Source organism: Homalodisca vitripennis, chromosome 4 (genome assembly GCF_021130785.1).
Source record: "Homalodisca vitripennis isolate AUS2020 chromosome 4, UT_GWSS_2.1, whole genome shotgun sequence".
NCBI lineage: Eukaryota > Metazoa > Arthropoda > Insecta > Hemiptera > Cicadellidae > Homalodisca > Homalodisca vitripennis.
Genome location: NC_060210.1, coordinates 109587002 through 109606937, shown reverse-complemented (window position 1 = coordinate 109606937; position 19936 = coordinate 109587002). Strand labels below are relative to the sequence as shown.

Sequence of the window (19936 nt, the reverse complement as noted above, 5' to 3'; positions counted from 1 at the left end):
ATCGTAGTTATATTTATGTTTTGTGTGAATATATTCCTAGTGAAAGGTGGTGTTATGTGGTAGCTATATTTTTATTTTTGTGACATATTTTCCTAGTGACAGGTAGTGTTATGTGGTAGCTATATTTGTATTTTGTGTGACATATTTTCCTAGTGACAGGTAGTGTTATGTGGTAGCTATATTTGTATTTTTGTGACATATTTTCCTAGTGACAGGTAGTGTTATGTGGTAGCTATATTTGTATTTTTGTGACATATTTTCCTAGTGACAGGTAGTGTTATGTGGTAGCTATATTTGTATTTTGTGTGACATATTTTCCTAGTGACAGGTAGTGTTATGGGGTAGGTATATTTGTATTTTGTGTGACATATTTTCCTAGTGACAGGTAGTGTTATGGGGTAGGTATATTTGTATTTTGTGTGACATATTTTTTGACATATTTTTCTAGTGACAGGTAGTGTTATGGGGTAGGTATATTTGTATTTTGTGTGACATATTTTCCTAGTGACAGTTGGAGTTGTGTAACAGATTGACACTCTTCTGTATCGACGTTTGACTTCCCAGTATTCTGTACCATTTCTTCATATCTAACTGTTTTCTACAATTGGTTAAACGTCGTATTAACGGTTTATAAAACATAAAATATACAACAGACACCAGAGTCGTAATGAAACACAAGAAGTTGGGGGAAACTTCTAATATGGTTGGAAGTAAAAAAAATGTTATATCGATGTATCCAAAATCACAATAACTTAAAATTATAGCGTTGTGGTAAAAGTCATGGTATAAAAATGGATTCCAATTTTCAAACGTAAAAGGAAGTGACTGGGATCAGACTTTCAAAACATTTTCCCCTATTATGTGTGTAAAGAAATTGAAGAAATGTATTCGGCTTACCTAAGCGGAACCGTCTAAATTTTGATGTACTAATGAATGAGCGAAACTCATTTGTGGACATTTGTTCATTTTAATTTTTCTGAAAGTATTCAATCGTACGTACTAAATTATCTCTTTATCAATTTGTTTTAGAAAACGGCCCAAAAAATAAATAAATCTTTAAATATAATAATGAGTTACAATGAGAGAATGCATTGCTTCTAAAAGGCAATAAAGTTCAGATTCGCATAGCTCGTTTCAAAAAAAATATATGTTCTGATTTTCATTTCTAATACCTAAAGAGTAGAGAGGTCTCTTTACCATCATGTAATGCCATTTAACTTTTAAATCTTGATACGAGCTGTTTTAGACTATTTACAATGTGCCAATACTATGCACATTCGATGATTGTTCTTTCATAAAATTCACGCTATGGGAATTCTAGAATGTCAGTTTATTGACTACGTACGCATCTCGCAGATAAGGTATTCCTAGGCAGAGCGACCACATCTAGGCTACGGAAACCCCACTGTGGAGCTTTCAGATCAGGTGTCAGACAGGAGGCCAGAGCAAGCACACCTGACCTTGTGTATGGGTTCTGCCTAAATGCTTGTTTTTTGCTTTGAATATATATATGTACTGTTATAAATTCAGTGCTTGTATGCCCCGGTCTGAAGCTACACAGGAGTTAAAAGGGACACCCCGCCCGAAACCCTCAAATAAAGGGGGATGAAGTCGATATATACAACCCGGTAGTGAGTGGTCACCTGGGTTATGTGGGTAGAATCTCCGCTGTCAGTGACTATAAACCTTTATAGTCTCTTGCTTTTTTATGTGTCATTGTACGCGGCTCTTAGATATCTCAAAAACTAACTAGCACTGTTAGTAATGGAATATAATAATGGATGTTGTACACATATTGAGCAGGTAATAGGGTACTAGCAATCATTTACCTTCCAAAAATGTGATTGTTTCAATTACAAACATAATTTTTAGGGAACACAAAGTTGTATGAATCCAAAAAAAGTAATGCGTCATTTGATTTTTACATACATTTCTGGAACAAGCAGTTGTCAAAAAACAGTGTTAGCGGGACAAGGAACTGTCTGAACATGGTTTTACGCTCAATTCCTCGTTGAGGGTTAGCTAAACAGGAATCTATCGGTTAAGCCGTTTTACACCCGATGGCACCCTGAGGGCTAACCAAGTAGAGGACTGTCGACAGAACTATTAAACATTTGCTGCACTTAGGCGGATACCGACACACGGGACTGTCGGCTATACAGTTATACATCCGATGGCACCCTGAGGGCTAGCCAGATAGAGGACTGTCAAAACAAATATTAAACATTTGCTGCACTTAGACGGATACCGACACACGGGACTGTCGGCTATACAGTTATACATCCGATGGCACCCTGAGGGCTAGCCAGATAGAGGACTGTCAAAACAAATATTAAACATTTGCTGCACTTAGACGGATACCGACACACGGGACTGTCGGCTATACAGTTATACATCCGATGGCACCCTGAGGGCTAGCCAGATAGAGGACTGTCAAAACAAATATTAAACATTTGCTGCACTTAGACGGATACCGACACACGGGACTGTCGGCTATACAGTTATACATCCGATGGCACCCTGAGGGCTAGCCAGATAGAGGACTGTCAAAACAAATATTAAACATTTGCTGCACTTAGACCGATACCGACACACGGGACTGTCGGCTATACAGTTATACATCCGATGGCACCCTGAGGGCTAGCCAGATAGAGGACTGTCAAAACAAATATTAAACATTTGCTGCACTTAGGCGGATACCTACACACGGGACTGTCGGCTATACAGTTATACATCCGATTCCACCTTCAGGCTAATGAGACGGTCTTGGTTATATACTCAATCCTACCTTGAAGACTAGCTAGCTGGAGAGTGAATTTTCGGTAAAACGGTTATATACTCGAAGCCACCTTGAGGGTTTGTGAGAACATACTGTCCGAAAATGCTTATACACACAATAACACCCTCTTGGTTAGCTAGACAGGGGGTAGACGGCAATCAGTTATATATCCGATGCCGCCTTGAGGACTAACGAAACGGTCTTTGAATGGTTATACGTTCAATCCTATCTTGAAGTCCAGCTAGCTGGACAGGGAATTGAGGGCTGGTGAGACAAGGAATTACATGGAGGGTATGGTTATACACCTAATGCCATATTAGATGATCAGTGTTATACTGAGACTGTCTGTGTAGCACAGAATACGATATAACTAAGCGTTCTCCCTTCCCCCCTCCTCCCATTTTAAGTTACGCCTATATAGGTGTTGTTTTTTTGTAATACCAAAGTAAGTTTTGTCTCGTTTGCAACATACATAACTACGTTGATTCGGGCATTGTTGTAGTATTATCAGTAGATTTATATGGATGTGGAGGTTATTGCATTAATATTTAGAAAAAAAGAACAATTTATATGAATTATATGTTGATACTTTAGATTTCTCAGTAGGTATTGTCTAAAACTCTCAACTTATAAATTAATGGTTCGACATTTGTGGCTGTTATATGTTGGTATGTATATGAAGATTACATAGTTTAGTTTATATTTCTAGAATCCACAAAATATAGCGGAGATTATAATTTCGATTGGATAGTATTAGATTAATGACAAAAAAAGGAAACGGTGATTTAATGTGACAAAGAGGACTTCTCTATTCATCACACTGGGCAGGTTCCCACTTTAGCGATGGCGTTTGAGATCAATGTGGCGCTTCGTCTGTACCGATTCGTTAACTGATTATGGGCAAAAATGGGATCAACCGTTTGGGCATTTGGCCATGTGAGCAACCGATTAAGGGGTTAACAATTGCGAATGGGTCGAGAGGAATCGATACGAGGGTGGTAACCCCAAGAGGCAAATACAGGCGAGGGATGCTGTCAAGGTGTGGTCGGCGTTCGCCGGTTCGTCTTGCAGAAATAACATTCCTGCAAAACATCTATTCTTAAAAATAGTTATGTCAAATATTTTTTTAAAAGTATACTTTAAATATTTGTTTTAAATCGGCATATTTTATTTTAATTTATAATGTTTAATTAGCAATGTTTTGTACTAATATTACAAACTATTCACTGTAGTTTAATTGCCACTTACTGCAATAAGATTAGATTAAGCTATACGCATAGTTACTTACATACTTAACACATTACAACACTTTAACCTAAGCACATACAATAAAATGAACCCATGGATTAATGCGGTATCGTTGATAAAAACATACGAGTGTTAAAAAAAACAGTGTAAAAGCACCAAATTAGACGGTAATGCTGTAGACGACCACGACACTGCACAGTAAACAAAGTGGCGGGAGCCGACAGTGAAGGCGAGGACGAGACCGACTGGGAGGCAGTGCCCGGGCACTCTGCGCCAGCGGCCTGGCCTACTCCCGACACGTCATCAGGACCTTCCGGGGGCACAACTCAGGACCGAACTGGCAATCACAGGCACAGGTACTGGCACAGTACCACATCTGAAAATTTGCAGAGATCCACCGGAGCCCCTCCCCCTCGTGGCGTCATGGGCTGTAGCCAGGGAATCGATAGAGCTCTGTGTACTAGCACGGCTGCGAACATCAGTCGCCTCGCTACTATCCCGTCAGAAACAGTCGGGACTTCCTTCTACTAGCCTTGCTGCCGACATTCATCGCTCTACTCACTTCGCTAAAATCGTCGGCTCCGCGCTACTACTCCTGCTGCAGACATACGCAAAGTACTCGCTTTGCAGAAAACATTGACTGATTAATGGCATTCCATTCACAAGTGTCACGGGTCATTTCAGCCATCTCCCATATTTCTCACCCCTTTAACGATGCCATTATTAATGGTGGTATGGATGGTGTTTTGACAGAATCAGTAATCAAGGCTCTGCTCTATAGGCCCAGTATGGTAGAATTTTAATCCAAGTAATAATATTCTGATAAATTGCAAGAAAATATTTTAATTCCTTAATTAATTTATTTATAAAATTATAAACCAGAAAATAATTGTCCTGAGATGACTGTCCTTGGAAGAATAATTACGATACAACCGGAGCGATTGCAGTTGTTTTGATATAATTAGTTTCTACAGTCAGCATAAACATTTGCAAAAGCACTGAAACTTTTAAAATTAAATAGTTTAATTTCACATAAGAAGTAGCGCACAATTTAACTAATTATAGTGCTTATCTTAAACGTCTATGCTTCGAACAAAGACACAAATAGAAAATTCAAATAACCACGTTTATGTATAAATGTAAATGGGATCTACGTAACATACTAGTTCACCACGTACTCTGTTGCCTCTTGATGTATTTTATACGGCACAATTATGGCCTCTGAATTTGTAGTTGAATACAAGAATGTAAGCGAGTGGAGTACACACCCAAATATCGAAAAGTTAAATGTAATCACTATAACTGTAAATACACTGCAATGTTGTCCACATCCAATTCGCAAAACAAGCTTTTTTACAATTAGCTAGGTGCGCTGTAGTTGCGCCTTCCTCTGGTGGTAAGACTGATTCACGCATCTCTTCCACAATTCTACCAGTACAGGCGTGATTGATCTTGCCAGATTTAGTGGAAACTGAATTGGCTGAGCGTTTCACTCGAGAGGCTAGACAAATTTCATTGTTCTCTTTCTGTCTCTTTATATGTCTGTATATCCGCAGGATGTCTCGAAAACGAACTAATCCATAGACTTGACGATAGTGCATATCACTCCATAGAATTTAGCTGAGCGTTAGTGAATATTTTTACATTGGTGTTATGGGTAACCCTGATTAACGAGAAAATATCCCAATACATAAATCTGTTAGCAAACATAGTAAAAACATATCATATTGTGATATTTTTACTTATAGAGGAAATATAAAAATAATAGAATGAAAAGTCAATATTTAAAATCGGTGATAATATTTGATTCCAGTGCGATCTTGCGTTGTAGTAACTTTCCTTGCTCAACGAAACACTTATATGATACCTAACTCAATTATCATAAATGTGAATTCATCATGTGGCTAGATATCTCGACATAGATTTTATCTGTAGAATTTAGATTTTTCAAATAACCTCATGTATAAACATACAAGAATGAATTCTATGGTAGTGACTGTCCATCCATGTGATAGTGGCTGGGCGTCAATGAAGCCTATCAGTAAGCTGACATAATTATCTTTGTCTGCAGAAGGATGTAAAATATGTCCTAAATGATTATCTATCTGTCCGCAGGACATTTCGAGTACGAAATGAAGTATGGATTTTAACTTTTGCAAGCCACATCAGCGAAGTCTGTTTGCAACATTTGTTGTGGTGTACTCCTACCTTGTATAAGCAATATCAAAATACGTAATTTGTCACACTTTCCTTATATGTCATAATATAAACCTAATTATATATTTTGAGAGGTTACATTAAAGTCTTCACCTCAGACCAAAGGGGAAACGTCTACCTGAAGACCAAGTAACTACTCGATAGCAACACGTACCCCTACCCTGACGATCCAACCCATCCATGGTCATTAGGGTATTGGATCTATATCGACATTGAAAAAAATATATAAATAATATGTGTAAATTTAGAAACATTACTGAATTGTGACATTTTTATCAAGCCACGTAATGGAGGTTAAATAAGCGTCGACTAACAATATACAGCATAACACGCATATTACATTGTCGACTTTCAGCTCTTTCATCAAGTTGTCTGACGGTGAAATAACCATTGTCCTAGGACAACTTGTGTTTGTTCTGAGAATTATCACAAGGCTCATACAATGCGGTGCAATACAATTTCCAACTTTGTAGATTTCCTAATCAACAAACTGGTTATCCATATAACATTTCGAGATTATATTTTTATTTTGAAATCTCTTGTTTCTATTTTTCCAGAAAGGTAAGGATTTGAATAACTTATATTCATATGAATATCGACACTTGAATTAGGTGAAATGACAGTAGAAACAATGCTGAATATAAATAACTGTAATAGCATATGCGTCACTGTTCCTAAATCGAACTTAATAAGAATATTTTCCATAGTTCTAATCTGCATATTCTTCTAATTCCTAACTTTTTTACAGAACATACCAGTTTTATAATTACAATGAATAAACCTATTATGAACGGATATTTGTGCTGCACTGGATATACCTGCTACGTGAGTATAGCATTACATAACGCAACTAATGTTACATTAGAATCCTACGAAGAAGTGACCAGAAAATTGAATAGATTCAATACAACCATATTAATAATCTTGAAAATTTGAAATCTTAGATTTGTTAATATCATATATCTACAGAAATATTAGAGCATGCAAGGAAGAGGAATACTAAGATTAATTTTTTAAAGGTTGAGGATCTCATAGACCTTTCATTAGTTAAAAATTAATTATTTCTTTCGCAAAGCTCCGAAAATCAGCATGCGGTGGACACATATAAGGTTGATGTTTTAAAAGAATGTGCATTAAATGCATAGTCTTAAATCATGAACTGCATCTCTTTTAAGCATTAAATATGTGTATTCAAGCAACTGATGTTAAATTAACAGTCTAATGGAACACTCAATATCTCAGGCTGTACTAACTTCTATACGGTGATAAATTCAAAGGACAATAAGATCATACATAGCTTGCTTTATACAAATTATATAAAATTACAGTTATTTCTCGTGTTCTTTAAAACAACAGATCTTAAGACTGTTACTCTGTCTATTAAGTACAACATGCGCTTAATTGCTTTGTTTAATATCATTATTAGATGAGGAACTTGAGATGTGTTGGATAACACTGCTAAACGTATTGAAATCACACCATAGCAAACCCCAAAAATGTTCAAAACCATTTAATTTAGTCACTGTTGCGTTTAAGTAATGAAGTACACGTACACACACACTAGCTCGTATGAAGTCACTATATCTGCTGTTGAAGTATGTAGTTATTAGTTCACCTACAATATATGAATATATAACCAATGAAACTTTGTCTTCAGTACGTGAATAAATAGCTAATGAAAGTGTCTTCAGTACGTGAATAAATAGATAATGAAAGTGTCTTCAGTACTTGAATAAATAGATAATGAAAGTGTCTTCAGTACGTGAATAAATAGATAATGAAAGTGTCTTCAGTACTTGAATAAATAGATAATGAAAGTGTCTTCAGTACGTGAATAAATAGCTAATGAAAGTGTCTTCAGTACGTGAATAAATAGCTAATGAAAGTGTCTTCAGTACGTGAATAAATAGCTAATGAAAGTGTCTTCAATACTTGAATACATAGCTAATGAATACGTATCTAAAGTATGTGAACGTATAACTAAAGAACGATATTAAATATATGAGAAAAGAGGCAAAGAAATTGTGTTTTTCATTTATACCATAAACTAATTACACACAATAAGAAAAAATATGATTAAAATATTCCTTTTTTAATCGTGTTGTTACATTACTAAACAGGTTACCTATTTATAACCAGCGGAATTTTAATGTTGTACATATCAAAATTGGTCTATAGCGAGATTAACTTCTTCCGAAGAAAACTGCTTAGGCCTACCCTTTAACTCCTTGCTGTATAGACCTAATTTAATAAAATTTGTGTAATGCTGTTCATCAATATCCACTGTCGACACGTGCCATCGACATGGATACTTAGTCACGTTCACCACAAATAAAGGATACTAACTTTATGGAAGTGTAAATTAAGTGTTATTAGAATTCGTACGAACTCAGAATGTACTCATTCTCCAAGAAAAAGGTGTCAACTACTATACATATCTCAACAATAATAAAATCTAGAACAATGTCGATTAACAAAAAAGATGATTAATTTTATTTGAAAATATTCCTTTAAGAGTTTATTTCCGATGAAGCGGCGGCTAGAATGTGGTGTGGTGACACCTCCACCTGCCGGTGTCACGACTGCGGGCGGGGCGCAGCTCCGGTCACGGCATTGATCTCACACAATGGAGAGACACCCGCCCTCGCCCCACTGGCTCGCTTATGACAGCCATCCGTCCACACAGCGAACAGCGTCGCTCTCTAAAACTGGACTCACTGATTAGCTATGAGGCAAGACGTCCTGCTCGAACCATGCACTTGTGGAAGGAGCAGGGTATATTACTCCGTCCACACAGCATACAGCGTCGCTCTCTAAAACTGGACACCACCTCAACAATTATTACTATCTCGCTAGTTCCTCGCCGCGTGGTGTCTTCATTCAGCTGAACACTGTTGTTACCCGTGTCATTTGAACCTCAATAATTATTATTTGTTTGTTATAATTATAAATTGGCTTATTTTATTAATTATGGAGCAGATGATAAAAGATGTGGAAATACACACAACACTGTGAGATACTCGGTTACCTGCTTTGTTTATGTATATTCTTTGTACTAATTAAAAAATCCATTTTTGCTAACGAATTCAGAAGTAATTTCATAAATTAATTAGCTCGTTATTGAATTGCCGACTCTTCCCATGCAGTAGCCTTTTTTCTTATTAGTCATAATGTTTTGAAACATTTTTCACTTTCAGTTGCATGGCGAAAAAGATAGATATCAAATACAAAAAATATATCATAATACATTTTTTTACTATAGGAAACATAAAAAATGTAATGAAGGAGGAGGAGCTCTTCTTATTGGAATCTTCAATTTTCTATTATTTTACAAAAGAAAACTCACAATTCTCCAATAATAATCCACAAATTATTGGAAAATTGTGAGTTTTCTTTTGTAAAATAATAAAAAATAAAAAATTAAGTTTTGGATTTTACTGGTTTAAAAAAGCCTACCTGAACCATACACCTAGACGTTCCTCTGCTAGTGATTGATTTCATGAGATTCGTGTCTACCTCTTATATCATCCTATAAATTTTGAAAGCTCTTTAAATTATTCTTTACTTATTCTAAAATACCATATAACTTTCTCTTAGTCCCACTTTAAATTAGTTATCAAATCACGGAATTCACCAAACACCTTTCTTGTTTTTAAATAGGTACCTATATGTTTTCTTCTTACTAACTGAATACCGAGCTGTATTTTCGTCATCAATCCTGGAACTGTCAGCAGCAATCCACGGTATACCTCTCATAAACTCACTACACCAAGGTACACTAAATAATATGTTTCATTTCATGTTTCCCTGACGGAGATGCAAGCAAATTCGTCCGCCCATCTACCGGATAGACGTTTTCGGTATCAGGTAGTAGTACCCCATGGACGTTCCAGGGCAAAAATTCCGTCCAGCGGTCTTATAGGCATCCGTGTGGTTTTTAGCTGAGCATGCGCACGGCAGTGCACCAAAAACACCGCTAATTCCTCGCAGCGTGGTGTCTTCATTAGTCGCTGAACTCTGTTAACCATGTTATTTCATTCTTAATAATTATTAGTTGTTGTGAGTTGGCGATTGTGATTAATTATGGAGCATCTGAAAGAAGTGTTGATACATAAAGCACTGTGAGATACTCGGTTACCCGTAAATCTTTTATGTAACATTTATTTTTAGTAAGGATATGAGTCATAACTTCGAGGGATTACCTATTTTTCAATGAGTTGAGTGTTAAGAAAAGTACATTTTAAATTTAAGAAACGTAATTACGTGAAATATTTTCATATCCTTATCAGTGGATTTGATTACAGTATACTTCCAAAGATTACTTTGAACGCGTAAAATTCCTCTTGGATGGAACCAACCTTTTCCATTTCCCTTGTCCCCAAGAAACGTAAGGCTGAAAAATATTTACAATTTTAACAAATAATCTAACAAAAATCTACAGAGTTTCTGACGTTCATACGCAAAGAATGTCTACACACCACACCAACGAGGTTTAAAGAATGTCCAATTTCATAAGTTAACCCTAAAAACATACCAAGATATAGTTATAAGCCTAGAAAAACATGTAAGGTTATTCATGCATCTCATTCAAGATAAAATCTTTGTAAGAGTGTTTCGGGATGTAATAAGAGACTGCACAGCATTTAGTTTGTTTTCATAATGAAGCGAAAGAAGACTACGACTCGGCTCGTATTGCTATGCGTCTGTTTTTCAACTCATTGCTCTATGAGAAATGTATAGTTATGACAAAATTGCTTATTACGCAACCTACACGTAATGTGCGAATATGAGTTTTAGGTATTAAGAAAATACATATGCCATTTTAAATTTAAAAAATTCAATTGTTGACATTTCACATCTTAAAGTACTGTTTAAAAGTATTTTAAAAAATCACCAAAAGCTATCGTATTTTCTTTACAATGGCTAAGACAAAGGTCTTTCAATGCGACACTGTATAAATCTTATATATATAAAAATCTTGAGTCACGATGTATGTTGCCAATAAACTCCAAAACGACTGAACCAATTTCAATCAAATTTCACATGTATCCGTAATTTAGTCTAACTTAGAAGATAGGATAGTTATTATCTGAATTATTCGCTTATGTCGTGAATATAAACGAATAAAATGAAGAAAAGTTTTCAAAGCGCCTGCACATTATAACCTGCAATTACGAGATAGATACGTATATTAAACAGTGAAACACTATTTGAAGGCGCTAAGTTATGATGTATAATTGTCTAAACTAAATTTTTGGTTGAACTTAAAGGTTGAGTGGTAGACCACTTTGTAATAAAATACATTATGCATGTACAATACATTTTTGACATATTTTCTTGATCGTGACATCAAGGTAAAATCTACATCGGGGTTGGAAATATAATTTACTTCAACCAGAAATGCTCATACGCGGGCAAAACTTACGAAAAGCGTGCGAAGCCGCGGGAAACAGCTATATCTTATATATATATATGCGAATGTTTGTTTGTATGTTCCGTTATAACTCTGGAACCAATGCACGAAACATCGTGAAATTTTGTACAGTGATTCTACACGTTCCTGGAAGTAACATAGTCATACTTTTAGAGAGGTGGCTGTTTAAATAGTTTATTTAATTATTGTTTTAATTAGAAATCGCTGTTGATGTTAGAGTGTTTTATATTGGATCCGACAGACTGCGCTACGACACATAATACAAAGCGAACTGATACTTAACAGCTGTTAATACTTTCAGCTGAAGTTCATCAAAGAGGCAGAAACATTTGTTTACATTTAAAATTTAGAAAACTTTTATTGTAAAGTGCTGGATCAGTAGTGTAATGCAGGTTGCATAGAAGACGTTATTGCCTAATTTTAAATTCAGATTGCACCAATGAACAATAAACTATCTAATGCAATGAAAATACTATTAAACGCTATTATGAAAACAACCTCATTGTAAAAATCCGTGAATGTTTGCACATAAGGTAATCGAATTTGGTTACATGGAAGGTAAATAAAAAGAGCCGAAAGAAGATACTTTATGATCGAAATTGGGTTTCTTTGATACATTTTCTTGAAGGCACACCTAAATAATACTGGAAATATCATAGACAGAAAATTAATTTTAACAGACCGAATTTGATTCTTTATAACCTAATTAGTTTACCGAGATTCATCCATATACATTAATTGTTCTGAACAACTTATCAACACCTAGCAAAAACCACGAAAGATAGAGGCAGGAATATGGTACATACCTTCATAATGCGCCCAAGAGGCTCATGGATGGAACGACTATCAATTATCTCAGCAATGTTTAGAATGTGATAGAAAAAGAATAAGTGAATATAGTGTACTGTTGTCAACGGGAAATTGCGTGCGAAGCCGCGGGCAACTGCTAGTTTATTTATATGATAGTGAAATTGTGTCCTAAATCGTACGCCATCTGTAGTAACCGGAAGAAGGCTCCACTATTAACATTATAAAATGCATGTGCGACATTAAAAGACATTAACAAAGGGCTTAGAATACGGAGGTCGTTAACATGAACCGATTCTACTAAAAGTTTACAGTAAAATTACTAATCGATTATGACCATATAGTATTGATTTAATAGATGTCTAACGTAATTTTGTAAATTCAAATTCATCATGCCAGTAACACACGGTCATTCATTGGCGGGACTAAAACGGAAGTCTATAGATGTAGCTCAATGGGGAATTTCAAGGTTACTACTTTCCCAGGAACTGTTCTAGCTGCTGAACTATTCGATGAGTAATGTACTGAACTAACCTGATAAGCGTCATATTTATGGTTTTAATAAGCACCATTTTAATAGACATGAATCCAATGTTTTCTACAATGCAAAGTTTTCTGCAATGATTCTTGTAAAGATTGTATACGGTTTTACTCAAGATATTCACTTTTTATTGGCTGAGCGTTACCGTAGCTCGAATGGCTGGAATAATTGCATTTCTGTTTGTCCGTGTGTCTGCCAGCACGATCCTCTAAAACAGGATTTTCCGAACATTTGCCATCGTTGAGTGACAAAAAAACAGTAACACAAGTAGTGGCATAAGTAAATGTCCGGAAAAATCCTGCTTCCTTCACAATCTTTCCATCGTCAAAAATAAACTTCAAACAAAGGAGTTCTAAAACGTATTAACCCTATTAACCCTACTACACCTTGAAATGTTGTATGGACATTTATTTCTATGTAAGCAACACTGAGTTCGGTGACGTCACTCCTTGGATTATGTGCGTTAGATAACAATTTTATGACAAATATTTATGACTATCTGCCTGTCTATATGCCTGCAACAAATCTCTGAATCTGAATGAAATGAGCTACAGACTTGAAATATTACACTTAATTTCAGCGAAGCCCGTTACGTAACACGTGATGTGGCTTACTCCTACCTTGTTTATACAATATCCGCTTTCGTTCTTTAATCCGAAATGAAGTTGTAACAATGGCATAGGTGTTTTTCCAGTGAATCTAAAAATACAGACCAATCACTATAAAATGAACTTAGATTTGAATACCCAATAATGTTCCCTTATTCGCAACTATTTCCACAAATAATTGCCCTTTTACCAACAAAAAGTCCTATATATTATTTACAAAATTATAGCTGCTAGTGAATTTTATCATAAATCGAGTTGTAACTTGTCTAGAGTTTCCATTTCACTAAACTGAGAGACACAAAATGTAATAATGCCCATAACAATATTCTTACATGATACATTCGACTACGTTCACTGTGGTAAGCTTCTGTCACATTCACAGCGGTAAACAAATTTACTTGTAGACGTTGTATGCACTACGCTACATCAGTGGAATATAAATCGAGTTGCAGCACATCTATAGTTTCCATTTCACTAAATGGAGTCATACAAAATGCAATAATGTCCATGACAATATTCTTACAAAAATATTCTACAACCGTCACTGAGGTAAGTTGTGCGCACTTCGCTACATCAGTGGAATATAAATCGGGCTGCAGCACATCTAGAGTTTCCATTTCACTAAATGGAGTCATACAAAATGCAATAATGTCCATAACAATATTCTTACATGATACATTCGACTACGTTCACTGTGGTAAGCTTCTGTCACATTCACAGCGGTAAACAAATTTACTTGTAGACGTTGTATGCACTACGCTACATCAGTGGAATATAAATCGAGCTGCAGCACATCTAGAGTTTCCATTTCACTAAATGGAGTCATACAAAATGCAATAATGTCCATGACAATATTCTTACATGATACATTCGACTACGTTCACTGTGGTAAGCTTCTGTCACATTCACAGCGGTAAACAAATTTACTTGTAGACGTTGTATGAACTACGCTACATCAGTGGAATATAAATCGAGTTGCAGCACATCTAGAGTTTCCATTTCACTAAATGGAGTCATACAAAATGCAATAATGTCCATGACAATATTCTTACAAAAATATTCTACAACCGTCACTGAGGTAAGTTGTGCGCACTTCGCTACATCAGTGGAATATAAATCGGGCTGCAGCACATCTAGAGTTTCATTTCACTAAATGGAGACATACAAAATGCAATAACGCCCATGACAATATTCTTACAAAAATATTCTACAATCGTCACTGCGGTAAGTAGTATGCACTTCGCTACATCAGTGGAATATAAATCGAGTTTCAGCACATCTAGAGTTTCATTTCACTAAATGGAGACATACAAAATGCAATAACGCCAATGACAATATTATTACAAAAATATTCTACAACCGTCACTACGGTAAGTTGTATGCACTTCGCTACAGCCGCTGTATAGATTCAACAGGATGGGGCATCACCTCATTGTGCTGTACAGCCAAGAGCACTGCTGGACGTAGGAAGGATATAGAGTAACCTAGCCCGCCCGATCTAAATGAATTCTTATGGGGATATTTAAAACAAATCAATTAAAATGAAACTAACCTCGAAGACAGCTAAGCCAGCGCTTCACGGAAATTCAACGAATAGCTCCTAGTGTGACATTGTGGCACTGTACAAATAAACAAACGACAGCACTTTGAACACCTATTGTATTATTTCACAAAGTATTCCTATAATTAGTACTGTATTTTTTAATTTTATTAATATTTATTCAAATTTGCCGCTGAATCGTAAAAGATTTTTTTCTTAGCTGTTTTCTTTTGCAAGCGACCAATTCTAATTGCTTCAACTTTTTTAGATGCGGTCTGCGGCATTGGCTCTACTAAATGAGACCGCTTGACGCATGCTTACATATACGATTTCTATCGCACTCACCGTGGTCCGTCCCAACGATATAGGCGTGTAATAGTTATTGCATAAAATAGCTCAGATAACTGTATCTATCAGTGGGAAGTTTAAATATATTGAATAGAAAAGAAGGTTAGTGGGAAGGTTAAAAATGTGATAAAGTGCTTTCTGATTTTTCAAATCCACTTTATTTTCAGTGCAATCTGCACGTAATCCATAGCGACATTTCGTGCAATACACCTTACCAAACCATAAACATCAGTTGTTAAGAGTTAATAAGCACATATAGAATAAAATTTCCATAAAAAATACAACATACTAGTACTTTTTTATACAAAATTCTTTGATTGAAGTTTGTTTATGACAATGGAAGAATTGTGGAGGAAACAGGATATTTCCGGACATTTGCAATCGTTCAGTGAAACAAAAAATCAGTAACACTACGTTTTGATATCTGCAGTCTGATACCAGAGCGTTGTGGCACGCGTAAGTCAGGAATCACAATCACCATATTGACACACAACGCTCTGGTATGGTTTCTTTATTTTAAACTAGTTTGTAATTATGTGTTAGGTTAGGCATTTACCTGAAGAAGAGATCAGATTGCCGATCTCGAAACGTAGTGTTATTGATGTTTTGTTTCACTGAACGATGGCAAGTATATGAAATGTTTGGCAATGATACCTTTCACAAAAAATAGAAAATTTACATTTGGCTACATTTTAAATTTACCATTTATACAATTGTATTAAAGTACTTTATGACCGGAATACACGAGGTGTATTATTGAGGAGATATCAACGTAATCAGATATCCCCATCTGCTTGTATGACACAGTTGAATACAGTATACTGTAGTGGTAGTACCCCCCGGCGTCTAATCTCCCGCTGATATTGGCGGAGTGGCCGTTCAACTTCTCTCACTGGCCCATTCAGTTAATATTTGATGTCGCTCACACGTCCGCTCTGTTCTCTGCTCACAATTACCGCCCTATTTCACTTTTAACTAGTAATCTAGGAAATGAAAAAACACAATAATGTGAATGTAACACCTGGCAAGAAATCTCTAGAAACATTTTGTCTGTAGACTAGTTTTGTATGAAACTTTATTTCTAGATATATAAAAAGATGTTTTATGATGGCGCATGTTCAACCATGAGATTTGGCTGGGCGTCATTGGAGCCTATCAGACACAGTTTCTCTTTTTTGTATGAAAAGCCAAGATATCTTGGCAAAGTTCAATCGATAATTTTATTTGCATATGGCCACGTATCTCATTCTCTCCTTTTCCATTCATTCACCCTAACAGGTTTAGCCACGTGTCACTATTATATATCAAAATGTTTATACGACTGTACGTACTTGGCTTGAGGTTTCAAACACTGGAAATTTTTTGAAAGTACTGACAACTTTATGATATAAGAAATTTTTTAACAAAAATGGCTGCAAGAATGTGTACTCGAAAAAGTTTAAAAAAATGTTGGGTTCATAGAAAATTTTGACAAAGTTTCGTTTAAGCTTTGATTATACATGAACTTAATTGCTTTAATATCTACCACCCAGAACCTCAAGAGACTAAAGCAAGAATAACAATGCAAACGTGGGTGGAAAATAGAGGGCGTAAACGGCATCGCTTTTACTGCGCATAAAGTAATGAAATCCCAGATGCCGAAGGTTGATGACTCTCTTAACCGGCACAAGCCTGAGATTATATATCAAGGTCATGCATGGCATTGCACGTGATAAAGCAGCGAGCCGGTGTGACCATGTTCCGAGTCCGGAAGTGGAAAGAACAACCGAGACAGTGAACCGAATAAGGCCCACAAAACGAACGGAAGCTCAATATTTTAATCAATTTAGTTATCGCTTTAAATACTACGTTCAACGAAATTTTTCTTACTTGTTAAATTTTCTTTTCTTCTTCGTTATAGTTAAACTTCAATAATTACATTTTTACTGACACGATTTATAATTTGGAGGAGAAATGGAAGAGGACGGCCGAAGTGAGAGGTGCAGAAGATTGCTAACTAAATAATCCATCGCGACATGGCACGTCAGTGAGCAACAGATCGTCCTCACTGATGCGTCACTCGTCTTCTATAAGTCACAAGTACAATTTATTAGTTTAATGTATCACAAATATTCACAGATCTTTCTCGTCAGAAGTGAAAAACAGTGCTCGCCCGTATCAAGTATATATTCGTAGTTAGAGTCTTGTTCATTCCTAATAATTAAATCTAACCCCTTAGTTGCATGATGTACAACTTGGATTGAAAAAATCCTACTCATTTTCTACGAAGAATATAAGACCTAACGTGACTGCTCATCTGCAAAGATTAGAGAGATTCATCGAAGATGTCTTCGCTCTCGGCGCTCTTCTACCATTCTTTTTTCTGGATGCACCAACAGTACTGATTTGCTTTTCGTTTTTGTTACTAATTTTTAGTATCGACAACGAGACTCCTCTTCTCGTGAATTAATTTGTAGATTTTAGAGGTTTGAAAGGATACAGTTAGTACTTTTTTAGAACTTTTCAAACAGAATAGTGATACTTACTACATTTCCAACAAGAATAACTTTCATACGTGGCAGGCAGAGCAACCCCTGTATGAAACTAACAATAATAAAACATATCGAAGTTTGTAAACAACAACTGATTTACATGCCGGAGAGTTCTTAAACCCCCTGTAAATATCGTTAGTGTTTAAATACTAGTAACTATAATGAAGATATGGTGACTATTCAAGGTAGTGTTTTTTTTTTTTTTTTTTTTTTTTTTTTTTTTTTTTTTTTTTTTTTTTTTTTTTTTTTTTTCCCCAATATTAACACAAGTATGCTCTTCTAAAGTATGATTCCATTTATTCACAATCCCCCTCCCCCATCAAACTCAGAGCACCTCTTCCCGTGTTAACTTGAATTCACATTCTTCACATTCAATGTAATTCAAAATTATGAACTAATAATTCATGGTACAATATTCAACTATGTATTAAATATTTAAGATTTTTCAAGTCCTTTAATTATTTGTTGCGTCAACACTACCAACAAGTAAAATCCCCTATTTGTGTGGCAGAAAGACACTATCTAATATAAGAGAAAAAGGAACATTGAAACTACCTCCACAGCCCACCACCCCTTAGTGAAGTGCAACGATAAATTTTGTATTTCCACCTCCTCCCCTCACACCCTCTCACTATCACCTGCCGGCCGACACTGACACGTTTTTAATTAATACGACTTTGCTATACAGAAAACGTTGCAGCGACTCCAGTTAAAATTCTTCCACGTTACAAAAACTTCTCCTGCCTGGTAATTTGTGATGCAAACACGTGGTTCCCGACTCCGAGTGTTAAGATTAGTTGTTAATTCATTTTCGAGTCAAATGGGAATCCAAAGTCAAGAATGGCGTTCGTCTGTTCAAATATTAACTTTTTGTAATATTTCTCTTTTCTGTATATACAGAAAACATTCAACTAGTGCATTAATTTTGTCCTTGTGCCACGCTTAATCTGAAATCCTTTTTTATATGGGCGGATTCTTGAGTGGTGATATGAAGACTTGAAATTTTACAAACATTATGTTTCTAATGACAGAAAATGTAACTTTTGCCAACGATTTTACTTTGACCAGGCCTTATAACGGAAACCATTTATATAAATAATCAATTGAATATCAACCTTGATTTCTATAAAGTATTAAAACAGATTCTATGAAAATGTGAAGATAATTAATATACTGTATCTGAATACGCGTTTATCGAAGACAAATCTGCAATGAATAAGTAATTATAAAGTTTATAATTTAAACCCCTTTCTCAAAGGTGATATAAAAACTTATTAATTAATTATTTAATGTCAAATCAATAACATACAAATATTATTTTTTTATAACGCCCAAATAAGCGGAGATGCAATATTACAGCACACAATCATTCAGTAAATAGCAGTTTACTTTTTGAAGGCGTCGTGTTTGTTTCCATGGCTGTTTTTGTATAATTAATTAATGTTTTAACATTTCAAAAGTTTAAGGAAGGCATTACAATATGAATTTCATTGAATGTTTCTTTATAAGTAAATATTATATTACCCCATACAGAAGGTATAGTAACCATAGATCAACCTAGACGTTATACCCAGATAGGCCATTGCAGGATCAAACAGAATGTGTATTATTATTGTTAATTTGTATCTACTTCTTAAAAGTAAAAATGGTTGAAACTGTATGTATATTGTAAACTGTATAGGTTTTAATTTTAATTTATCCGACATACACAATGTAGAAGAAAGCGTATTGTAGCTGTCCTATAAAAGACACTTGTATATCCGAGGGATGTGTATTTTAAGATTGCCTAAATGAAATGCTGGGTTCGAAAAAATTTCAGTTCTTTTCAAATATTTCTATATGCAAAACATAAGAACTTTTTTTATCGTAACAAAATGTGTAAA

General features: G+C 35.4%; 1 protein-coding gene across 1 annotated transcript in view; it reads right to left on the bottom strand.

Annotated features, from left to right (window-relative positions):
• Positions 1–19936, bottom strand: part of LOC124359950 (coiled-coil domain-containing protein AGAP005037) — a 560570-nt gene that overhangs the window by 454805 nt on the left and 85829 nt on the right.